The sequence below is a fragment of the Polyodon spathula genome, chromosome 7, assembly GCF_017654505.1.
Source record: "Polyodon spathula isolate WHYD16114869_AA chromosome 7, ASM1765450v1, whole genome shotgun sequence".
NCBI lineage: Eukaryota > Metazoa > Chordata > Actinopteri > Acipenseriformes > Polyodontidae > Polyodon > Polyodon spathula.
The window spans coordinates 39,853,468-39,876,456 of NC_054540.1; positions in this window are offsets into that span (position 1 = coordinate 39,853,468).

The window sequence follows — 22,989 nt, forward strand, 5'->3', positions numbered from 1 at the left end:
CAGGGACAGAGGACAGAAACACTTCTTCATAGAGTGGTGAGAGTATGGATAGATTTACATAGTCATGTTGTTGATGCTTTATCATTTGGATCTTTAAGACCAAAACTTGAAAGATATTTTCAAAATATATGGATGTCTATGTCTGTTACAGTGTGTTCATTCTGGAGTATATTTGAAGAAACAACTTTTCACTTAGAATGTATAGCAAAAATCTCCTTTAATGTAAATTAAAGATGTACCCAAGTAAGTTTGTACTTTAAGAAAAATGTTTAAAAACGCTGTTCTTCACATTGGAATAGACTGAGAGTCATCATTGATTATCACTGCTTTAAGCCATGGTATGTACATCTCTGAGGTATAAGTTCAAACATTTAGTTGCATATTACATAGGTTTTACAGAATCTATGGTAGATTCATAAAAAAAGATACTGTTTGTTAAGAAGCTTTGAATCCAAGTCATAACTCTTCAGATCTTCACTGCCAACTATATAACTATATTGCTTTTTCTCCTTGTTTAAATAAATAAGTAACACTAAGAGATTCTCAAAGATATTAGATTGGCTTGCATTTTCCAATCGTTAAACCAGAGGCATCTAGTAATCTCAACCCGCTTGTAACAGATCCATTTAAATGAGCAGCTGCTGACATGTTTCCTGCCCAATTACAGTTAACGTGCACACTTTACTTATTTATATAGTATTTTAAATGGACTTCTTTCAGCATAAACCTGCTGCCTTGAAATCTGTCTTTTCTGCCTGCCCTGCGATGCTGTCCTTGGCACAACTTGGACATGATAAACATGGCACCCCCTCGGAGTTCTACTACAATGTACAAATGCCACCCAGTTCTAACTTGTATGGCCAACAGTGAGTGGCAGAACTTTTTCTTAACCCCCTAGTGCAACTAAATTGAGTTGGTTTCCGATCAGTTATTTTTTCCAGGGAATTTAAATCACAAAAGTGGAAAGCAATCATTATATCTTATTCTCGTCACAATTTTTCCCCCCTCACAGATTCTCCAGACAGCTGTGTTTACATAATGTGAAATACCTTATGTGCATATTGTTCATTCATAATTGATAAATATTCCAGCACCACATGATTCAGGTGGCAAAATGCAAATACAGTTTTTGATCTTGGTTTTCACTGGAAGCAAGAAATGCCGCTGTTCTAAATCTGCCACTGCTGTTTCTCATAAATGTACCCATATCTCATAAACTGTTTCAGATCTTAATATACTCAGTGTTATAGGAACTTGTCTTGCAGAATCTATTGGTACCCTTTACATTGACCTTTGTCCTAAAATGGCTACCTGTAAGAGCAGTCCTGTCTTTTATTCTGCATTTCAAGCACCATTGAATAATATTCTGTTTGTGTTATCTTTTAAGATGGCCCCTTCCTTTGCAGAACGTCACTGTTTTGGCATAGTTAAAATAAAATGAAACCATTTTATTTTTACAAATGAAGAGTTCACACAGTCCTAGTACAATATGTATCCAACCCTAGACTGTGAACAACAGCAACACATCTGGAGCTGGTAAAACTGTTGAGGGATACAGACTTGGCAGCTTCTTGCTTACAGTAGGGACTACTGTATAGCTTTTATTTGTTAATCCATCCCTTGTTGTCCCATTAGGTTTGAATTACTGAACCACATAATAAAAAAAAACAATCTTCACAATTGAATTTAGTCTTAAATCCCTTGGCAGACTGTGGATCCCACCAGGGAGTTTGGTGACAGACATCTCGGCTACAAGAAAAAAAAAAGTAAATCAAATAATATAAACAGACTCGCACTTTATTTCTAAGTTGAATTTGATTACATCTCACGTAATTACACAGCGTGTGCAATATAATCCCTGGTCCAAAGTGACTCCCAGTAGAAAAAAAACAAGTCGTGTAATTTGTGTGTGTCGACATGGCAGGAAAAAGAAAGATGTGCGTCTGCATTGTACAGGTATCCAATCTCTGGCAAGTCTGTTGTCTTTGTAGCCAATCAGTAAGAATTTGAAGCTACACAGGTTGAAGCATCAACCCCCCCGGTCCAGCTATAAATCCATCTGGAATCATCGTCTAAGGCAACCACTAAAAAAAAGTGCCTATATTATTAAACTATTTATGCATTTTTTTATTTTATTTATCTGTATGGCTTTATATTGAAGTTTAAACATATTCACTGAGTTTAAGACTTTAATGTTAAAATATAAGTAACCTAATTAATTTGCAATCAGTGTGATACTTAAAAAAAAATGCTGAGCTGATAAAGAACCTTGCAGAACACGCTCGTGGTTGTACAGTAGTTAAGATTAATATTGCAGTTAAAATGGTATACCTAACTCATTACAATTAAAGATTGTATTTATCGAGATTACTCATGACTTCAAGGCAATGTTGTATTTTACTATCTGTGTTAAAATTAGATGGTACATTATTCCCAGATCCAAAACCTTATCTGGAGCGCTGTATGTATGTATGTATACACTGAGCATCAAAAGAAATTTATCATTACATTTCAGCATCAAAAGAAACGTATCACTTATATTTGGATAAAATTCACTAGATGTGATCAAAAAATGACAAACTGTGTTTTAGAGCAGGTGCGATGACTTTTTATTGTGCTGATTAACCCTAACCCTAACCCTAACCCAAGGATGCTGCAAAAAAAACCACTGTTGATCGTGGGAGGTGTTGTGACTTTTGGTCTCCCAGTTCATGTTCTGTCATTGACAGAGTGTGTCTGGTTATACTGTCTTGCCAGGTTTGAAATTTGCTGGCTGTAAGCACCCAAGACGATGAGCCACTGCATTAGTCCAGCCTCCAACATGCCGATTGCACAAGGGCGCTGCTGTCTTTACAGACATGGCATATTTGTTTTTTTTCTGTGATTTTCTTTATTGCTTTTATTCAAGCTTGCAATTCAACAACTGAAATCACTCCAGATCCAGTGTCCAATCAACTGTCTTGCTAATTAGGTGATTAAGTGTATATGCTTCAGTCATAGTCACTCAAGCGTGTCATGGTCAAGGATGAATGATTGCGTGATTAAAAAGAAACCAAAAAACAGTTTGCCAATGTCCATCATTTATATACCTTTTTTTTTTGTTTTTTTTTATGCTTGTGTGTGTGTATATATATATTATATATATATATATATATATATATATATATATATATATATATATATATATATATATATAGAGAGAGAGAGAGAGAGAGAGAGAGAGAGAGAGAGAGAGAGAGAGAGAGAGAGATAGCAGGGAGGGGGTTAAAATCCTTCCCTGCTAAAAGCATGTGAGAATGCACGTTTGGGTGAATGGGCTAAATTGTGTAATTGTTTTATTGTTTAGTTATCCCCTGCACCTGGTGGTAATTGTAGATTAGAGCCAGGTGCAGGGTATTTAAGAGAAGCAGCCAGTCTGCTCAGGCTGCTGCTGAGAGAAGAGCCCGAGTGTGAGTGAGAGTGAGAGCGAGAGTGAGAGTGAGAGTGAGCGAGCGAGCGAGCGAGCAGTCGTATTCAAAGTAAGGTATTGTGTGAAACCTGTGAAAGTTTGTTGTTTTGGGTACCGGTAAACAGCTTAGCTGTCCGGGATAGTAGTTAGGTTCCTGGTGAATGTTTAGTTAGTGCTCCAAATAGGAGCTAGGTGTTTGTTTTGTGTTTATTTTATTTTGTGTTTATTAAAAGTGCGCGTGAGCGCTGTTTCAGTTCAATCCTATGTGTTGGGTCGTGACTTTGAAGGGAGAAGAACCCGTGAGAGCCTGTGTGGCGAGCAACAAGTTGACTATATATATATATATATATATATATATATATATATATATATATATATATATATATACACACACACATATACACACACCCCCCCATGAAAAAGTATTTGCACATTTTTCACATTGAATTTGAGCATACTCCATGACGATTAGAATCTATACAGAATGCTCCACATTGATAAAGTAAAAAAAAAATACATATAGAATATAAATAAGTAAGATTTACAGAGAAAAACCAATTATTCTCAGTTGCATAAGTATCCAACCCCTTTGCTACTGCAGTCTAATCAGCTCAGGTGCAAATGATTTGTTTGAGAGGTCACAAAATTTGTGAAATGGTTTCAGCCTGTGTGTACTCAAAGTGTTTTAACTTGAAGATAATTTCCTTTCAAGACTTTCAAGCTGCAACTTACATAGTGATCCAACAAAGCAACCATGAAGACCAAGGTGCTTTTGAAACAAGTCAGGGATACAGTGATAGAGAGGCACAAAGCAGGAAAAGAGTACAAGCAAATGCTCTGATTATTCCTCTCAGCACAGTGAAGTCCATCATTAAGAAGTGGAAGATGCATCATACCACCCAGACACTACCCAGATCAGGTCGCCCTCCCAAACTGAATAGCTTGGGAAGCAGGAAACTGGTTCGGGATGTCACTCTGAAGTGACCTTGAGAAATCTGCAAAGTTCTGTGTCTGAGATGGGAGTCAATGTTCACACATAAACAATAAACTAGTCCCTACACAAAACTGGCCTGTATGGACGGGTGGCAAGAAAGAAACCATTACTCAAAAAGCCTCATCTTAAAGCATGTATGGAGTTTGCGAAAAAGCATGTAGATGATACTGCAGACATGTGGAAAAAGGTTTTGTGGTCAGACGAGACAAAAATGTAACTTTTTCGGTCTAAATTCCAAGCCCATAACTGAGGGCCCATCACCCAGTCAACACCATCCCAACTGTGGCAGCATCATGTTATGGGGATGCTTCTCTTCAGCAGGGACTGGGAAGCTTGTCAGGATAGAGGGGAGAATGGATGGTGCAAAGTACAGGCGAATCTTTGAGGAAAACCTGTTTGAGGCAGCCAAGACTCTGAAACTTGTGGGGAGATTCACATTTCAGCAGGACAATGGTCTGAAGCAAAAAGCCAAAGCCACACTGGAGTGGTTTAACAAGAAGAGAATTAATATTCTTGGCAGGAGTACATTTCGGAGGACACGTGTTTCAGCCTCAATTTCCCGAGTCACCAGGGGGTTGCAGCGGTGAACCGGAATACAAATAACAATTGGGCATTCCAAACTGGGGAGAAAACCGGGGTAAAAAAACATCGGCAACGACTAAGTAAAAAAAGAAAATAAAAGTATTCATACCCTGACAAGGAAAATTAAATTAATATCTAGTTGAGGCACCTTTAGCAAAAATAAACTCTTTTAAACGATTAGGATATTTGTCAATGAGATTTTGGCATGATTCTTTCGTGATTTTTGACAATTCTTTAACGCAAAATTGTTCCAGTTCATTCAAATTTCACTCATGCACAGCTTTGTTCAACTCATACCAAAGATTCTCAATCGGCTTTAGATCGGGACTTTGACTAGGCCATTCCAGAACCTTGATTTTATTCTTCTTTAACCATTCTGAAATAAATGTTGATGTGTGCTATGGATCGTTGTTGTGTTGGAACGTCCATTTGCACTTTAAACTGAGTTTTTTAGTGGAGGGTTTCAGATGATTGGCCAATATATTTTGGTATGCTAGGATTCAATTTTTTTTACCATGTATTTGAACTAAATGTAATTTGCCATTAGAGGAAAAACAGCCATAGAAGGATATTACCATTTCCATGCTTGACAGTAAGTATAGTGTTCTTTTAGTTGTACGCCTCACCATACTTTCTCCAAACGTAACGACTATCAGTGTGACCATATAGCTCGATTTTTGTTTAATCACTCAACAAAACCTTTGACCAGAATTCATATCCGTCATTCAAATGTCATTTTGCAGACTTTAAACAACTGTCCTTATAATGTTTTCCTAAGAGTGTCTTTTTCCTTGGCCTGCGACCATTGAGACCTTCACCATGCAATACTCGACCTATGGTTGAAATGGAAACCCCAGTCCTACTTGCAGCCAGTTCACTTTGAATATCTTTGACAGTCAGTCTCGGATTGTTATTAACCTTCCTCACAATTCATCTACTTGCTCTTGGTGAAATAATTTTCTTTCTTCCAGACTAAGGGACCGTTGTGACAGTACCATGAGTCTTGTACTTCTTGATAATAGAAACTATAGTTGAAATTGGGATACTCAAATGCTTGGAAATCTTATTGTATCCTTCTCCAGATTTATGACAATACATAATTTTCTGCCTAAAGTCTTCAGATAGCTCTTTACTTTTTCCCATGTTGACTTATTGGTAATGGCAGCAGTCATCCTATGCCTAACCCTTTTATACACTCTAAGAATTTTCACCTACAATCCAGCATTTTCTAGACTTTTCTAGAATTAGGTTCCACATTATCATATTGAAATTTCCATTACCTTGTAGGCTATACTTTCATTGCATCAAAGGGTATGAATACTTACCATTTTTGGAGTTTTGCAAAAAAAAATGCTGAAATAAATAATTGTAGACATCTATTTCTTGTAACTATTTCCTCATCCACAAAAGCAAAACTTTTGCTGCAAAAGATGTTTTTGGAAAATTCTTTGTTTTCAAGAAATTTGTAGAAATTAAAAATTTCCATTGGGGTATGTAAACTGTGGCTACAACTGTATGTATGTGTATATGTGTGTGTGTATATATATATATATATATATATATATATATATATATATATATATATATATATATATGACATTTCTTTTCATCACTGTTGTGTAAAAGCACATCAATTAAAATCAAATAATACATGTTACAGTTGTATTATTATATATTAGAATATTTCAACAACTTTGCTATAAACATTGCTTTAATTGCTGGCTCAATTGCATTGTTAACTAAAACCTTATCAAAGGTTTTTTTCTTTTTTCTTTTTTGCTTCATAATTTCAAATTCAGATGTTTTACTTACCGTAATTAAAAGTCATTTTCATGTATACTATAGTATGTACATACTCACATTACCTGCAACAAAAGCACAAAGAGATTCTTGACTCCTTTAAAGTAGGTCTGTAGGACAACCTGATAACTGGCATCAATGCTTTACTTTGGACAGTGGGTTTCAGAAGCTGTTCCTTACCTAAGCAGTATCCATGACACAAATTGCTTGCAATAACTAAAGGCAATTACAGCAAAATGGTGTTTTGATAACATTAGGCCTTGGCTGTAGCATTGCATTGAGATTTTTAGCAAGCAGAAAAGTTTTGACTTCCACTCAGGAAATAATTAGTCTCATTTTCTCCTTTAATGGTCACATTTGCCTCCCTTTGCCAAAGCAGTAATGGAAGTTTTGTGTAATTTGCAAAGAAACGAACCCTGAAGAAATGTCTTTGAGAACTTGCACGGTATTAATAAAGTGTCCCTTTTCAAAAAGAAATCAAAGGTTTCAAGACTGCTAACTCTGCAATGATACAGTTTTTACACTGTCTGCAGAGATTATGAGTTGAGGGTTTGATAGCTAAAAATGAAAGATGCAATCAATCAACTACGCTGTTTCTGTGTTGTGTGGCGACATTCAAGTAAACTTTGCAGAGATGTGATATAAATGTGTTTTAAATCAAGGGATTATAAGTTTTCAACTCCTTTTCTTTAGCAGCATTGTGTACAATATGGGGTGTCCTTTGAGGCCTGGTACATTTATTAAATAACGCCATTAAAGATGGAAATAAGGTGAGTCATAAAAAAGGCTGCCATCCTTAAATTTTAAAACCTTATAGAGCATAGATTCTGAAGTAAAAGTAATAAACTAAAGGGTGACCTGTAGAATAAGCCGCAGCTGGATTTTTAGAGCATTTTGAAGTAACAGGAAGCACCCATTGATTGCATCAACTACTTTTGTTATGGATCATACAGGGACAACCACAGTAGGCGCAAGATATGATATAGGGTGATTCCCCAGTGCTCTAGTGTTTAGGTGGCTTATCCTGGCATGGCATAGGTTGGTCATCCCCATAGTCAAGTAGACTTATGAATCTGACTAGTGCCTTTACCAATGTAAAAACACATACAGTAAACAGAATGACAATGTTTAAACACTCAGACACATGGTTAATTGAACTATTTAGATCCTAGGATGTCCCCTATCCCTTTTCCCTTCGATCAGCTGCTGATGTCCAGTGTTTAACATTAGACAGTGACCATTTTTTTTACTAGTGTGCATAGGTAGAAAACATGAACACATCTAGGCATCTTCCTCATAAATTTGATATTTGACTGCTAGATACAGTATAGTATGCTACAAAAGAAAAACAAATAAGATATAGAATTGTGCTACAACAGTAGATGTTGTCTAGTGTTGACTAGTTAATACCAGTAGTTGATTAGTTTCCAATGTGTTGCTAGTTTATCTCGTGTGGATGTTTCTTTGATTAGTGGGTGCCAGTAGTTGGTTAGTTTCCAATGTGTTGCTAGTTTATCTCAGATGGATGTTTCTTTGATCAGTTTATGCCAGTAGTTGATTAGTTTCCATTGTGTTGCTAGTTTATCTCAGATGGATGTTTCTTTGACTAGTGGATGCCAGTAGTTGGTTAGCTTTCAATGTGTTCCTAGTTTATTGCGTATGCAGGTTTCTTTGACTAGTTGATGCAAGTAGTTGACTAGTTTCCAATGTGCTGCTAAAGCTGATCTCCAATGCATGTTTCTTTCTTAAGTTGAGGCTTCTCTTACCCTTCCTCTGATGAGAGTGCCACATAATGCAGTCTTTGGGAATATCTCTTCCTAAACAACCCTCAGCTCAGCCAAGTTTTAAAACTTTTAAAATGCAGGAAGCACAAAGAAATGTACCCCATGGTACTGTATGTGTTACAGATTAAAAAAGGGGCTTCATGCCAAGTGACTGATTTTATTATGTCTAATTCTAGGATTTGCAATAAAGTTATGTTCATATTTTTGTGCTTACCAAACAGATATTAACTTTAGCTTTAGTTTTCTTTCACAAAACTAGAGCTACTCATTGTACAGCACACAGGGCTTCAATTTTCTCTTTCATCTCAGAATGCATCCATGTCTTCCTTAGTTTTTAACGGGCTACATCAGAGTGTTTTTGTGCTTTTGTTTAATCTATTTAGTTATTAAATAAGTGACATGCTTTTGCACTGTACTTTCAAGTGCTTGGTACTACAGAAATGAGGTTGACTATTCAACCACTGGTTTTGCTACACCTCCAATATGCTAGTTGTCAGCTGGTCGACAGCACGTAAACCACCAATGGCCTACCTACAGCTCGTATATTTAAGCTAACTCTACTGAGAGGATTAATTAGGGGATGCAAGTAAGCAAAGGTTGTGTACAACCAGGGGCCTTGTTCACAAAGTTGACTTAAGTATAAGTCCAAAAAAGGGGCTTAAGTGTATTTTGTAGACTATGTTATGACCGAGTCTTAAGTCCGATTCACAAAGCGAGTATCTTAACTTAGACCGTGTTTCTGTCTTCGCACAATGTAGTTTCACTCTCTCCCGCTCATGAAAAAGATGCTGGCTGCCTGAGGAAACATTGTCGGTTTGGCGCCTTCACTGGTTATAATGCAAGCGTGGCAGGAAATGGCTGAGCGGTGACGTCAGACCAGAAGAAGGACGAAGAACAACAAAGGTATCTGCAGTTTACAGACGTAGCGTGTGCTGTTTATTAAATAACAAAAATAAATAAAATATTTAAACAAAAAATAAACACCTGCTCACAGAGCATAAAAATAAATAATCAAACAAAACAAACCTCAAACACCAAATAATATGACCAGGCTGGGCAACAGCCTTCACTGATCTTACTTGTCAATTTAATCGCTCCTCTCACGCTCTCCCGTTCTCCACTTCTGAACACGCACCCTGAACATGGGAAGCTGCAGGCTTTTTATACAGGTGACCATCTCCCGATTAGCAACAAACTAATCACTTAATTAATATGGGATATAACCACCTTCTGCACGAGGTTTTAAATCAACGTGGATGGGTTCCCGTCCACGCTGCAAAAACAAAACATACACAAAAACAAAACCGCACGGCTATCCCGTCATATTTACAAATATAAAACAATAAACAAAACACAGGGCGGTTCGCCGTCATCTATATACAAAATAAAGCACAATTCAATAAACAAATACAAAATAACACAGGGGCAGAGGGGAGACCCTAAAAATAAACCTGAACACTGTACAGGGATGCTCACCCTGTTACAGTAAGAAATATAATTGTATCAGAAAAAGTACTGTAAATATATACAATAATGTCAACGTAATATATTGTAAAATAGGATTGAATATGTTCTAGTAATAACACATTGTTAAAATTATATTTTAAGATTATGTATAATGCTGCATAGAAGCGCATCTATGTGCAGTTGTGCTGTGTCCTTTCATTTATGCTACTTTATTTTTTATTGAATGTTTTGTGACATAACAATTTGGTAGCTTTTCTTTTAAATTTTCTTTTATCTTGTACTGTGAATATTTTTGTACATTTTTGTATTTACAATTTGTACTGTTTTATTTCAAAGAAAATGCCCTGAAATTGACAATTAAATTTATTTAAATCAGTTTGAGTGACTGTAAAGATAATAATGTACCGTTTTTTTTTTTTTTTTTTTTTTTTTTTTTTTATAAAAATAAATAAAAATCACAATACTCATACTTTGATGGTTTTGTTTTTTTTTCCCTTTTAAAAAATGATCATTTTAGGAATATCATCATCTCAAGCGTTTTGAAACTGGTAAAAATGTAATAAAAATCGATTGAAAATACACATTTAAGTACAGCATAGTAATTGAAGAAGATATACCATGTACAATAATATATACCATATTACTTCAATTTGGTGCAGCCCTCTAATTAAAGACACCCTTGTATCAGCTTTTGTAACAGAGGCCACCCTCAAATAAATGCCACTTTCAATAAAGAAATATTAAGGTATTTTTTCTATCCCTACTAAAAAAACAAACAATAAACAAATAAACGCACAACACTGACGATGTACATGTAATGTCCACGAGAGACGGGAGCTTCAATCGAGCATGTAAATTACAGACTCATGTACAGACACACAGTAAGCACATTTTATTTTATGGTAGTACAGTTCTGAAAGAAAATGCAAGATAAACTACGTACAGAACAGCAGTCCTTATGAAGTTCTTATAGCTGTTATTTTGTTTTGTTTTAAGTTCAATTGTAATGTCCATACTCAGTCCCGTACAAATAAAAAATGTGCTTACTACCTATGAGAAGATTTAGTTTCGGTTTTTCATGCAGAAAAATTACAAAAAAAATAACCGAGTAGGATATGTGACACCTGTCCAAATCAGTGTTGATAAAGGCAAGCAGATAGTTAGCTAGACCCCCCTTTACTCACCAGTGACGAGTGCTCCTGGGTTCTTGTGAACAATCCTGAAGATAACTTCCATCCCCCCTCCCCCAACTCAGTGGTATCACAATAGTATATTTCTAATGGGCAATGCCTCCACCTAGGTATGGGGCTGCAATACTGTATGCCCCTCGCTAGAAAATAGTAAATGTATACCTTCAGTTGAATAACCCACGCAGGTCAAAGATAATTTGTTAACTACATGGAATTCTATTGGGCTACCCAAGGCAGTCAGATACAGATTTATGGTGGCTAATGGTAACACCATATTAAATGTAAACTGGTACCTGCAAATGGAATACCTCAATAGACATATATTTTACGTGCACACCCGTAATAGCACTAGTAATAATAACAACAGGCAACCATAAGGGTTGTACAGAGATTACATCCAAATAATCATATTATTTACATCTGAAATCATTCATATATATATATGAACTACAAATGTATTACATCTATGAACCCCCCTTATTTATGTCATCAGAAACAAACTTTTTCTGCCCAGGCTCATAAAACAAGAAAAACAAAACAAAAACAACCCCAACAGTGCACGGAGGGTAATTAACTAGGAGTTAGTGTTGCAGGCCTGAATCATGGCTGGTGTGAGGTGTGGCTGGAAAATGCTCCTTCAGCTTATTTGGCCCTCTGAAAGCCTTATTATACTCCCAGTAACAAGACTATCTAGGCTAACTAAACGGTAAACACAGTACTCACGCCTCTTCGGTATATCCATGCCTCACTCTGCGAAATGGCGTCTCCCTCTGCTAATGGTGTGTCTTACAGTTACTCTGCGCCAAACAGGATTCCAAGCAGCTATGTTCAGTGAGCATTACAGTCACGGCTGCCTTTCCATGATGTCAGTCTCTGGTTAATCCTCAAACACATCAATGTACTTGGTAAAAACTGAGACCTTTACATAATATATATATAGCTGACGTGTATCGAATGTAATCATAATGCGGTACACAGTACACAAACAGTGATCTATTTAGTTTCAGTTATATCCATACTCCGATGAAAATGCCTCCTGCACGTACATATATAACCCTGTCGCTAGTATTTATTAGTCGGGAAACTAATACTCCAGCTATGTCTCCAAATCCAAAATCCATGCCTCATCTCTGTCTCCCAACTCTACGCTGCACCTACATTTTGTTGGTCCTCTCAGCAGGTCTGTCTGTTTTTTCCTCAAAGTATTAGCGTTCTGCAATGTGGCTGTACAGGTGCATCGAGCTAGAGGGTGACGCCACACAGTAGCGCAATGGAGAGCTTCACTGCACGACTGCACGACTTCCCTGGCACGTCATAGGTCAGTCTCCTGACTGGTCTTACCTGTTTCTGTGACCGTCGAGGTTCCTTGGGCCCTTCCAGCTCAGGCTCCAACTCACCCTCCGGGTTGAGTTCTTCAGGCTCCAATTTTTCACCAGAGTCCTGCTCTTCTGGTGTAGGGATGAAACTGCTTCCCGCTGTTCAGGAGCTCCCCCCATAAAACCCTCACCATTAGTCCCTCTTTCCTCACTAGGCACATGGATCCTCTCTGGAAACCACAACTCTCTCAGACATGGCAGGGTCCTCTGCTACTCTGCTCCCCATTCTTTTTCATCATCTGACTCTAGCTCCATGACCAAGCCCTCTTTCTTAACCTTATTGATCCTGAGATTCTCCGGAGTTCTTGTGGTTCGCCTTGTAGTAGTAGGGGCTGGCACTGTATCTCTCGGCATCCTTACCATCCAGCCTATTGGGAGGAGATGATTACGATGGATGGTTTTCACTCCTCCTCCACCCCTCTCTAACTTCATCCTGTAGACTGGCAGATCAGGCAGCTGAGAAACCACCACATATGGATCGGATCGCCAGCGGTCCACCAGCTTATGTTTCCCTGTCAGCCCGAAGTTACAGAGGAGTACTCTATCCCTTTCAGCCAAAGCTTGGGCTAGCCTATCATATCTCTGTTTTTTTTCCTTCCTGTTGCTTTCCCGAAGCATTGGCGGCAAGCTTGTACGCCTCCTGCAATTCCTCCCAAAGTTTTAAAACATACTTGGGGTGAGACACCTCCGCTTCCTTGGTGGGAGATACCCCAAAGCAAAGGTCAACAGGTAGCCTAGGTTCTCTCCAGAACATTAAGAAGTAGGGGAAGTACCCCATGGCATTATTTCGGGTGCAATTATATGCGTGCACCAGATGGTTCACATGTTGACTCCACCTACTCTTCTTGTCTGGATCCATGGTGCCCAGCATGTTCAACAATGTCCTGTTAAAGCACTTAGGCTGAGGATCTCCCTGAGCATGGTAAGGGGTAGTTCTAGACTTCTTAATCCCCATTACTTTCAGCAACTCCTTGACAAGCCTACTTTCGAAATCCCTTCCTTGGTCCGAATGAATGCGAGCTGGTAGACCATAGCGGACAAAATACTGTTCCCAGAGTACTCGAGCTACAGTGGTAGCCTTTTGGTCCCATGTTGGGAACGCCTGAGCGTAAGAGGTATAATGGTCAGTGACCACTAAAATGTTCGCCACATTACGGCTGTCAGGCTCCACCGCTAGGAAGTCTATGCACTCTAGGTCCAGGGGGCCTCTGCTAGTGATGTTTTGCAAGGGGGCCGCTTTCTTAGGTAGGGTTTTGCACTGTATACATCTCCCACAGTTTTTTATGTAATGCTCTACATCCATTGCGGCCTGGGGCCAGTAAAACCAGCTCTTCACGAGATCGAGGGTTCTGTCCACTCCTAGGTGACCCATCTCGTCGTGCAGGGATTTCATCAACATTCCACGATACTGCTCCGGCAGTACAAGTTGACGGGACAGTTTTTGTGGCCCGGTAAAGTAATCCTTCCTCCATTACTAATCGGCTCCATTCTCTTAGGATCAGGGATACATCTGGGTGCCTTGACTTCACTTCTTCGGGGGAAGCTTATCTTGTATGGCCCTCCACACTCTGCCCAAAACAGGATCGTTCCTCTGAGCCGCCTGTATTTCAGCCTTGTTCCACTGATGGAGCCCATTCATCTCCAATGAAAGAGGGCATGCATATGCTTCAGGGATTGCTTTGGGTGCTAACCCCAACTGATCAGCTACCCTACCTGCTGAGCCATCAGCTGGCTCGCCCACCCCCACTTGCTGACAGAATGCTTTCACACCTGCTGCCAGAACTTTACGCCACTCCAGGGCTCCTTCCCTTTCATGAGTTCTTCTGGACAGCGCATCCGCATCAAAATTGCTCTTTCCAGGCCGATACTGCCTCTTCCCTCATAGCTATCTGATAGTAGTCACTCCTCAGGTCCAGCACCAAAAACCATTTACTCCCGGATAGGCTATCCAGAACATCATCGATCCTAGGCTGTGTATATTGATAGGGCACAGTCCTTTTGCTCAGTGTATGATAATCGATACACATTCTGACTGAGCCATTTTTTTTCTGGGCGACCACAATTGGCGAGGCGTATGAGCTCCGGGATTCTGAAATAATGCCGGTACGCAACAGCTCTTGCAAATTGTTCCGGATGTCCTCAATATTGGCTGGGGCCAAGCGCCTAGAACGCTCCCTGAAAGGGCGGGGGTCATTCAAACGGATGTGGTGTTCGACTTCCTTGGCCAGCCCCACATCCCACTCATGAGTGGAAAAAACGTTTGCCCTCTCTGCCATTTTCCTACAAAGGCAGTCTTTTGCTACATGCATTCCTATCCCGACGCCTTGGCACTGTCACTGTGTCCGCCTTGTAAATCTGGGCTACCACTGTTCCTCTAGGTAAGATAACTTCCTTCTGAGACTCATTCTTCACTCTAATTGAGAAGTTATCAGCTGAGAGGGAACAGGCAGGTAGCACCCCCATCTGGACAAGTAAGCCACCGGGTAGAGTCCCTCCCGGGGCCGGTTCAATCACCAAGATCTCACTCTTGGTTCCCACATGGCTGAGCCCCGGTGCTCATCTGTCTTCTCCGTTCTCTTTGGCTGTTTCTGCTGGCAAAAGGCTCTGTAACACAAGGGACAGATACTCAGTGTCTCAATATAGTTTGGTCCAACAGCTTCTTCACAGAGCTGCCCTAAACGGCCGAACAAACTGGCATTAGTACCTATAATAACAGGCACATGCTCCTGACTCTTAACGTCCGGACACACTAGTGCCATTACTGTGAACTGTTGTCTGGTTCCGATAGCCTCCTTAGAAAACTCTATCTCCACTACTATAACTACTATATACCCTCTATAAGGGTAACTTGAGTTGCTCAGTCCCCAAACGGCCAATCCCTCGACCGGGTATATCGGTAGGTGTCCTAAATACTTCTGGTACCATCCTTTAAAGATGATGGTGATCTGGGAATCACTGTCTAACAATGCTGAGTATGGACTTCCATTCACTTTAACAGATATTACTGATGGTGGCCCCACTAACCCTTCTGGGATCTGAGGTTTTGAACTACCCTCTGGCTTAACTCTTAAACTGGAGCATTGTAGCTGGGGAAGTCCAGTACGCTCCTTTACTGGCCTGCCCGGTCGTTTTCCTGCTTCTTGGTCACCCCAATTAGCCTCCGGATCACTCCCTCTGAATCTGCAGTGTTCTCACATTTGGCTGCAATGTGCCTGTAGCAGAGCAAAGCTCTGCCCTTTAAATTGGCAGGGATGGGGTTAACTTCCCCTACCTGCCTGGTTTTATTATGTTCAGGTGGCTGGGGTTGATTAGTTGATTAGGTTGATTAACGATCAATCAGCGCCCAGCCACCTGATATAAAAGGAGGCCTCTGCTTCTCATTTGGAGAGAGGGAGCTGAGGAAGCAGGTTGGTTTTTTTTGGTTGTTTAGAAAGTTTGAATCCAGTGAAGGCATTGCCCAGCCTGGAAACTGTTATTTTTGTAAGTTTTGCTTTTTATCTTTTTTGTGTTTAAATTGCTTTGTTTTGGCCCTTGTGCCCTTTCATTTGTGTTTATTTATAATAAAAGTATATTTGTTTGAACTGAAGTCTGTCTCTGGGCCTCTATCCACTCGCCAGCCTGCCACAGTTCCCATCCTCACCACATCGGTAGGAAAAGAACAAGCTGCTCTCTACTGATGTGTGTCGAACCCCTGCTATGGGAGCATTGCTTGTCTGGGCCTTCTTTATGGGCATGTGAGCTACCTTCACTTTGTCAGTAACTGGAGCCACCGTAAGAGCGGCTATAGCCTGTTGAAGCTCCCAGATTTGGTTTCGTACCTCCCCATCATCAGCTCTAGTTTCCACTAAAGCAGGTGCTATCCTTGCTTTCTCAGGCTCTATCTCCTCGCTCAGGGGGTTGGGGTGAGTGCACAAATAAATCATCCCCTGCTGCAGATCCTGGATTTGTTCCTGCAGACTCTGTACAACTGTAGTATTCAGACTGGGGGCTGTTGTGATTTGGAGTGCCTGTACTGGGACATCACAAGGTTTGGTGGCCTCCTGAAGTTCCTCTTCATCCCTAATTTCCTTAAGTAGTATCAAATAGGAGAGAAGGGTTTCCTTTCTTTCACGTAGGTGGAGATGGATCAACATCAGATCGGACTGAGGGGCCACTCGAATCAATTGCTCCATTCTCATACGGTCCATACAGCTTGCTTCTGCTCCTCCTTTTCGGATTGCTTTCCGCAACATTCTGTCTATTCGTATTAGAAACTCAGACAACCTCTCTTTGGGTAATTGACGCGTAGAGCGGAAACGGAAATACAAATCCTCCCCGCTCTCTGAGCACCCAAAACTGTCTTCTATTGACTTTAAATAATCTTGCGGGGTGGCCTCGGGGTTGGAGTCAAACACAGCCTGAATCACTTCCAACGCCGGTCCTTTCACGCTCTCTCCTACACGCTTGCGCTTCTCTCTGTCAGAGCAATCGCACTCACGGACCATCTGCTGGGCCTGGTCCATCCAGTGATCCAACGACTCCTCTCCTGCTGGGGTAGAGAGGGTGCCAGAAAATATCCTCAGCCTCTTATATGAACTGCCATCTATTGGGGGTTTCATCACTTTTTCTAACACCTCGCCCATAGAACGGATATCTGCTTCCGCGCTTGACAGAGACGACTCTTCAACAGTGCATAGTTTACTGACATCACGGCACGTCTTTCTCTCTGCTTGCAATGTCAAGCATGTCATATGCAGACAGGCTAAAAGAATTGAATCTGTTCAGTCTTGAACAAAGAAGACTACGTGGCGACCTAATTCAAGCATTCAAAATTCTAAAAGGTATTGACAGTGTCGACCCAAGGGACTTTTTCAGCCTGAAAAAAGAAACAAGGACCAGGGGTCACAAATGGAGTTTAGAAAAAGGGGCATTCAGAACAGAAAATAGGAGACACTTTTTTACACAGAGAATTGTGAGGGTCTGGAATCAACTCCCCAGTAATGTTGTTGAAGCTGACACCCTGGGATCCTTCAAGAAGCTGCTTGATGAGATTTTGGGATCAATAAGCTACTAACAACCAAACGAGCAAGATGGGCCGAATGGCCTCCTCTCGTTTGTAAACTTTCTTATGTTCTTATGTTCTTAATAAACTAGCTAGCTTAGCTGCAAAATCCCTGGTTTCACTAACTGCTGGGGGTAGAGGAGCTCTCCCAGCAACCACCAGGGCCCAGGGGTTGGCCCCTTCTGCTGGCAGTACCTCCGACGGAACCCTCTGCAGGTCTATGGGTTGGCTACACTCACATAATACCATTAAACTACCACTGCTTGTGTGACAAGTTTTTCCTTTGATCCTCACTTTCCCCAATACTTTGATGGAATGTAATGCTGTGAGGATGTAATCATTATTAAGATTTTCGGGGACATTAGTAACCAACACAGCATGTGCAGTCTCTAACTCTTCGCCTCTACACCACTCAAGCAGATGGGTCTGGTTGATGTCACTTGCCATCATACAGCTCTTGGTGCTGGGTGATATGGGTGTCAACTTGACCACTATTGGACAAGATGGGGGAGATCCCAGGGATGCCTCCAATGTGACACCTATCCGAATCAGTGTTGATAAAGGCGAGCAGATAGTTAGCTAAACCCCCCTTTACTCACCGGTGACGAGTGCTCCTGGGTTCTTGTGAACAATCCTGAAGATAAATTCCATCCCCCCTCCCCCAACTCCTATGGTATGGGGCTGCAATACTGTATGTCCCTCGCTAGGAAATAGTAAATGTATACCTTCAGTTGAATAACCCACGCAGGACAAAGATAATTTGTTAACTACATAGAATTATATTGGGCTACACAAGGCAGTCAGATACAGATTTATGGTGGCTAATGGTAACACCATATTAAATGTAAACTGGTACCTGCAAATGGAATACCTCAATAGACATATATTTTACATGCACACCCATAATAGCACTAGTAATAATAACAACAGGCAACCATAAGGGTTGTACAGAGATTACATCCAAATAATCATATTATTTGCATCTGAAATCATATATATGAACTACAAATGTATTACATCTATGAACCCCCCTTATTTATGTAATCAGATACAAACGTTTTCTGCCCAGGCTCCTAAAACAAGAAAAACAAAACAAAAACAACCCCAACAGTGCACTGAGGGTAATTAACTAGGAGTTAGTGTTGCAGGCCTGAATCGTGGCTGGAAAATGGCCCTTCAGCTTATTTGTCCCCCTGAAAGCCTTATTATACTCCCGGTAACAAGACTATCTAGGCTAACTAAACGGTAAACACAGTACTCACGCCTCTTCGGTATATCCGTGCCTCACTCTGCGAAATGGAGTCTCCCTCTGCTATGGCGTATCCTACAGTTACTCTGCGCCAAACAGGATTCCAAGCAGCTATGTTCAGTGAGCATTACAGTCGTGGCTGCCTTTTCATAATGTCAGTCTCTGGTCAATCCTCAAACACATCAATGTACTTCGTAAAAACTGAGATCTTTACTTAATATATACAGCTGACGTGTATCGAATGTAATCGTAATGCGGTACGCAATATACAAACAGTGATCTATTTAGTTTCAGTTATATCCCTACTTCGATGTAAATGCCTCCTGCACGTACATATATAACCCTGTCGCTAGTATTTATTAGTCGGGAAACTAATACTTGCTTTTTGTAGTTTTAATTGTAACCGAATCCAAAATCCATCTGTCTCTTCTCACAGCTCCTTCTCCCCGCTCTACTGCTACTGTTAGCCACACACTGCTACATACAGGTAGGCTACTGTATTACAGAAAATAAGCCACTGCGATACTTCTAAAAAGTCATAAATCATGTGATGAAATAGTGCAGCGTTTAAAAATCGTAGTATTATTAATAAAGGTCGTCCTAGTATAAAGACCGCCCTCTTTAAGCGCCGCAGTCATTATGATCAATTTAAAATAAATGCTGCGGCGCCAAATTGAAGTGATATATGTAAATAAAAGACACACACACACACATTTTTTGTAATATCTTCCAGTGATCTCAAAACTATGCCTTGATCAAAATGTGTCCGTGCGAAATATACTTTTTGCCGCGGTTCTGTGGCACCTAGTTTGTTTAGCTAGGCAGGTGATTAGATATAGTGAAAAAGTGAGAAATGATCCGCACTCAAGAATTTTTCATTTAAAAATAATTAATTTAATTTCTAAAACGTATTGCGAAAAATTAACACAAAGAAAAGAAAAATAGACATGTTTCACCTGTAGGCTTCATCAGTGTTTTTAATTGACAAAAGGGAGCGATCTATTTAAGCAACCATTAGCAATCATAATCGTCAAATGCCGAGCTCAAATTTAAAAAAAAAAAACTTATTGAAAGATAAAGTCGACACATGTTAATACATCATACGATTTTCATTAGAACAAATGGAGGTTAATTCTACGGTTATTTTGTGATTATAAGATTATAAGCAACTATCTAAAAGGATCGGTAATATCTGAGATATCTAAATACATCATAATTATGCAACAAGTACTTTTACACCCATTAAAGAGTTCCAATAGAAGATCAGTTAATCAGCTGATCAGAATAATTACCCCTTGTAACTAAAGAAACAGGGACAACTCAAAGTCTTCATTGAGTCTCTTAGGCATTGTCTTTGTGTTAAATTTTTGCAATATGTTTTAGAAATTAAATGAATTATTTTTAAATGCAAAATTCTTGAGTGCAGATCGTTTCTCATAGTTTAATCTCAAAACAGGGAAACTACCACAATCCAACACTTTTTCAACTAGCTGCTTGGAGATTGAAAGGCAACAATTGAAGGATAAGGGGCTATCGGAGCAGGTGGTAAATATTTTACTCACTTCAAGCTTACTCAGTAAGTAGAGGGAGTTTGTCTCCTGGTGCAAATCATAATCATTGCACCACTCAAACTTTCCACTCACGGACATGTTGCTGCAATCGCTAGCATTTTACCTGGCTGGGATAATCACCAGATGGGCTCCCATCAGACAATTTCATCATGCGTTAGGTTCTGGCTTGACAGTAAAACAGTTCCAAAACCCATCAAAGCACACTCTGTAAGGTGAGTGGCTACTACTTGGGCAAAATTAAAATCTGTTTCAATTCAGGACATCTGCAATGCCGCCACTTTAGCATCTTTTGACACTTTCATCAAACACTATAACCGCAATGTTTCTTGCATTCAACCTAACGTTGCTTGTTTAGTTTTATCTGTGGTTTGTTCTACTAATATCTAACCTACCACCCTTCAGTGTACGTACTTTGGTATAGTTCAGTGTGGAGTTCATCAGTCGAGGTAAGAATACGAATATGACCTGTAATATGGTTTCTTCGTTGGGTGATGAACTCCACACACCTATATACCACCCTCCTGTTCCTCCTCTCTTTTTCATTTCAATTTTTAGTTTGTTTACTTTATCGAAATTTGGACAACCTGACACATATATGAGGTGGATTTTATGGAGGAGGAGCACGATATTAGCGCCAATAAGGATTATAAAAAGGATCTCTGGGAAAGCTATCTGGTTCTTTCCCCTGGCCCAGATGACATGGAGACCGTTAAGGTCACGAAACCATATTACAGGGAATCTGTTCTCTCACTGTCAAAGTTTGCTGATGGCATTTTTTTCGACTAGTGCTTGATTTTCTTTTTACAAAGTCCATGCAGATCATCCACTATTCTCAGACAGCAGGAGACGATCATGTAACATTAAAATTCCTTTTCCTGCAGAAATAGTAAACACAGCACTGACAAGTCAACCACGTAATGCTTTACAGAGGCTCTCAAAAGTATTCACCCCCTTGTTTTCCATATTTTATTGTGTTACAACATGGAATCAAAATGGATTTAATTAGCGTTTTTGCCACTGATTAACACAAAAAAGTCCATAATGTCAAAGTGAAAAATAAAATCTACAAATTGTTCAGAATTAATTACAAATATAAAACAGAAAATAATTGTTTGCATAAGTGTTCACCCCCTTTGCTATGACACACCTAGATAAGCTCTGGTGAAACCAATTGTCTTTAGAAGTCACACAGTTAGTTGAATGGAGTCCACCTGTGTGCAATTAAGGTGTTTCACATGATTTCAGGTTAAATACACCTGTCTCTGGGAGGTCCCACAGTTGGTTAGTACATTTCCTAACAAAAAACTACATCATGAAGACGAAGGAACATTCAAAGCAAATCCGGAAGATTCTTCAAAAGCACCAATCAGGGGTAGGATATAAGAACATTTCCAAGGCATTGAATATCCCCTGGAGGTAAACTCCATAATTAAGAAATGGAGAGAATATGGCACAACTGTGATTCTGTCTAGAACAGGCCGTCTTCAAAAACTGAGTATCCGGTCGAGAAGGGCACTAGTCAGGGAGGCCACCAAGAGGCATATGGCAACTCTAAAGGAGTTACAGTCTTCCACGGCTGAGCTGTGAAACAATGTGCATACAGCAACAATAGCTTGAGTGCTTCACAAAACTGGCCTTTATGGGAGAGTGGCAAAAAGAAAGCCACTGTTGAAAAAAACTCTTATCAGGTCTCGGCTTGAGTTTGCCAGAAGGCATGTGGGAGACTCTGCGACCAAGTGGAAGAAGATTCTATGGTCTAATGAGACCAAAATAGAGCTTCTTGGCCTCAACGCTAAGCTCTATTCATGAACATCATATCTAACATTTGCATCGCAGAAACACAATATTTAAATATAAAATTAAACACATTAATATTTGTTTTTATAATGAGCGCATTTACAGCATGACTACAAACAGAGAAAAAAATATTATAAAATATACATTTCAAAAGAAATTGGTATGTACATATTCCCGTGTACAGGTGTAAACAGGTATATGTACACACAAAACTGTAAAAGCGAAATCGTTGTTTCTAATACTGCACAAAAATAAAATATAACACTACTTCCGGTATTACGGCTGCATTGTACTCTATGGAGGAGCAGATGCATCTGCCAGCTGACTGTGCCTGCATCCAGGAGCTGTACTGTATAATATATAAAAAAAGAATATATAACATACATTTCATATTAGGCACATTAGTTGTTATCCTACCTGTCATGCAGTTTGCTGTATGCATCTGAGTGCAGATTGCTGTATTACAATCAAAATGACTACTTTCAAATAAATATTTTCTTTTGATACATTCCCAGTTGCATTTGTGGAACAAAACAAAGGATTGTTGTCTCCCAGGTACTTTGAAAAATAAGTAATTAGGCTTTCATTGAGTTGGCATCTTGACAAATCCACTATCATAACAATCTCTCTCTCATAGTCAGTCTACAAATGCTTGAAATAATAATAATTAAAAAAAACGCATGTGTAGGA